The sequence below is a fragment of the Cephus cinctus genome, unplaced genomic scaffold (genome assembly GCF_000341935.2).
Source record: "Cephus cinctus unplaced genomic scaffold, Ccin1 Ccin1_scaffold0407, whole genome shotgun sequence".
NCBI lineage: Eukaryota > Metazoa > Arthropoda > Insecta > Hymenoptera > Cephidae > Cephus > Cephus cinctus.
The window spans coordinates 512,419-516,559 of NW_014333091.1; the positions used below are offsets into that span (position 1 = coordinate 512,419).

At 43.1% G+C, this 4,141-nt stretch overlaps 1 protein-coding gene across 1 annotated transcript in view; it reads right to left on the reverse strand.

Moving 5' to 3' along the window:
• Window positions 1–4,141, reverse strand: part of LOC107267552 — a 30,495-nt gene that overhangs the window by 17,051 nt on the left and 9,303 nt on the right. The window lies entirely within an intron of this gene.

Sequence of the window (4,141 nt, forward strand, 5' to 3'; positions counted from 1 at the left end):
CGTCCTTTCTATTCGGATATACTCTTCGATCTGCTTCTCGACGCAATCGCCAAGAGGAAACCTCCAGTAACTCTCCGAAGCTTTATCGAACCCTTCCTTCCATTCAAGCGGCAGCACCACGGTCGCACAGTATTCGCATTCCTGGCCAACATTCTCGGCGCCACTTGTACGTTTTAGAAAGGCAAACTATTCGATCACACCTAACTCCAGAATCTAGTAACGAGTCTGTCGAGTTCCTCGCAGTTTCCACTAGAGCCTATAGCTATATGTATATAATAAATAATAGATTCCTCGAGTAATCCGAGACCCTACCGACTCGAGCTATGAAATACGAGTTAGAGAGCGCGTCTAATAAAGAAAAAAAGAGTCACAGGGTACATGGGTGTACGTACTGTAGTAAATCTATATATAGTATAATATATGTATATACGCACATGATGGAAGGAGCGCGAGAAGCACCGTTTTAATTTAGTATCGATTGGTCCGCCGCTGCAGAGCTTTAGATAGAGAAGATAGAGCCGGATTCCATCCTGATGGCAAATAGTTCCATCGAATCGAGTATAGGCTATACACCTCGTGCCTCGTCTGCTCGATAATTTGCATTTGAACGCGCAACCAGGAGAGGAGGCGATCCTGAGCGCGTGCGACTTCCACGTCGGTAAGGTTTCGTGGGGAGGTAATCGGGGGATTGGATGATTGCTTCGGATGGGAGTTCGAGCTTTTAACGCAGGAAATTATTCAATCGTTCGATCAACGGCTGGTTAAATCATTGTCGTCTCTCGACTTCGTATTCGCCGTCATCGCGTCTTCTTCGGGGTTGGCAGCCTGGACCGGGTGCACCAGGTCCATGATCATTCTCTGGCTACATGCTCACGATTTTGAACCAGTCCCTTCGATCGTTCTGTGTTAAAGGTCTTCTCCGATGGCGCCCGTGCTGCGTTAGAGTTGCCTTTCTGAATTGCCTTTATGAATCAAAAGAACCACCCCTGCGAAATGGGCTGGAAGTTTCCTAGACGAATAGTCTTTGTCATCCTGCACGTGCACCTTTTATTTGCTAATTCAATTGTCGATACTTTATATCCCCACCACCCTGTCAACGGCGTTGGCCATTATTGTGTAGACGCCACAAGATAGTGATACGTATCAGGACCGTGCTGAGAAAGATCTCGCTTGGGATTTCTACGCTAAGAATGGGGGTTGGGGTTACTTCGGAAGAGATGCTGCAGGATGGGCACAGACGACTCGTAGCTGATTATATATTTTAACTTATTTATCATGATTACGTACATCTCCTGTAAGGGACTTTATGGGAACAATGATTAATGCTTCTACCGATTAACCATTTACTAGGGGATGAATTTATTGGCTAGACTGTAATGGTTAACCCCTTGTAAACAGACACCTGCTCTCCTGGTCACATTGCGGGACACGTAAGAGTCCAAATTGCCCGCACGAGGTGTCAAATTAATCTAGTAATCTGTCGCAAGGGATAACTAGTTAAGGGCTGCGACTCCCGAGCTTTGAGATAAAGATCATTATGGGGTTAAAGTTCAGATTGAGGTTATCGTGTCATCTATTTAAATCCATTCGTATCTTCAATTTACCATCGAGAGCTGCTCTTACAATTTTATAAGAGCTGGCTGTGTGTCGCGAGGGTGCTAAGAAAATTTAATTGCTTTAATCGCAGAGGGTGAAACCGGTTGCTTCTTATCAGTCCTTTGTCATCTTATCGAATCGTTCGTTTTATTAGTTTAACAATCTAATCTGTAAAATGAGGGGACGCTGTATACAGGGTCGTCTATCTGAAACGTTACAGTCGGATTAGATAGACGTCATGCAAATGACTTTCATTAAGTGTGATTTAACGTTACTTTAAGCGCGATTGCAAGGGATAAGCGATCCTGTCGCTGAGGGTAGAAAGATTATTAGGTGCCGAGACGCGTTACTTGATTCGAAATGATAATACATCTAATATAAACTATATCGAATTCTAATGGAAAAGGGAAAAATCGTTAGTAATTTATATATTGTCATATTGACATATTTCTGTCGTCGTGTCAAGTCCGTTGTACGTGGAGCCTAAAGCATTCGTCCTCCCGTATGTACCACCCTGCTGCAACCCACCAGCACGGAACTGTACATGGGGTATTTTAGCCGTGTAGAAATTCAGCACGTCGGCCGTAGATAAGACCTTCGGTACGTCGCTATAGCTCCCTGTAATATGAGAAATAGGGTAACCACGTGCAGATAACGCGTGAGCGTGTGCAACCCTTAGATACGTGTATCAGGACACAAGGGTAGTTGCCACAGAACTAACAACCGAGTTTGTAGGCTATAATTCAAAGAAACATTTCTCATTTCATTTTTATATTTCACGACATTTTGTATTGTATTTGTATTTGCATTTGTATTTCACGACACGAGGATATCGAAAATATTCTTGTCAATGCGATTTACATTATTTTCTTACTTTTCATCCTAACGTCATTTCACGAGGAAAAAACATAATTTCACCATATCTCGCCGCCTCGCGTAAAGCCACTTCGATACAATCGCATTGTGCTGGGAGTCCCATCGATAGTAAAATCTTGTATCGACAATATTGCTTCCGAAAATATCAGTCTACAGTCTTCCCAAGTCCCTTGAGCCGCCATTCTTAGCTGGAGTCACGTCCTTCAGTAAATACACGTAAACACGTAAAATCCCCATATAAAACGCCCTTCTTTCTTATGGCCTACGTACCTTTTTTTTCAAGGTCTCCTTCCATATCAATGAACGATATTGTTACGTTTGATACTTTTTTTAAATAAGCATATATACATATATATATATATATCACCCATATTTCTTTTGTCCTCGGATACACATTTTCTGCTTCTCTTTCATAACACTTAGGTAACGCTGCGGGGGGCGTCGATATAAGATGTCTTGTGCGAATGAGAAACTGCCGCTGGATACGCGGGAAATCTGCCGACCCAGAGATATTCCGCAAGCCCAGCCTTTTTCGCAATCCGGATGCCTGCGAGCTTGTAAAACCGTCAGCTGCCACCGAGTCAAGGAAAGAGGTTAGGAAGTTCAGGCAACACGGGGAATGTTTGCAAGAATGATTCGTACATCATCGAGAAAGATATATTCGAAATGGATTATGTAAATGTAAAAGAAACATCTTTGCTCCGGCGCCCTCTTCACCCCTTAACACAACCGGCAAGATCGAGGGATGATAATAAGACGAATGGTACGTCAAGTATTCACGTCGTAACACTAAATCGAGACTTTCCAATTCGAAGTGCTAAAACGACTTTCACTCTTTTCGAATTCTTTACGAGAATCCCTGTGGTTATGCGTACGTTGAGTTTCGCGTAAATTTCCTCTCCTATCTAAAAAAGCTAAGAGGAATGAATTTAAGAATCGTCAGACAATATAAGTGGCAGCCCAATGCTTGTCCGCATAGGATACGATTGTATACTCGTGAAAAATAATGTTTGGTGCGCATGCGCGAACTAGCATAAACCCACTATAAAATATTTGTGTGATCGACAGACTGTCAGATCAAAACCAACCGTTGTTCTGCTAGGACAGCTAGATTAATTCTTGAATGAAAATGACAAATAGAAAATCGACCCTGACGAGGGTCCTCGACGATAGGCGGTTCGCCTCTCCATCTGCCGTATCTCATCCACGTCTCCTATATAACTCGTCGACCATCGACGAAAAGACGACACGCTGTGTGACGAAGGGAAAAACAAAATTTTATATCGACCCTCTCACAACCCCCCTAGATTCACCCTCACGTTTCCCTCCATTAGCTGGTCGAGCATCTGAAGAATTTTTCAAAAAATCGCACAAGCCCCACAAATTTCATGATTTATCCAAACACGCCTTTTCGTCGCGCCTGTTAAACATACAGACACGAGGCACCCTTATTATGAGGTGGAATATTGAAACGATTTGAATTTTGAGAAAAAAAGATGAAAACCTGCTGTACAAAAAGCGCTAACAAAAAAATATTAAAAATTGTCTCTCGATACTTTTTCACAGCCAAGGAGGTTAGTGTCTGTATATCTATAGAGTGTACTCTAGAGGGGTTGGAAACCGGAGGGCTGAAGAGGGAGGTGGCTCTGCTCAGAGGGTGCGGACCAGT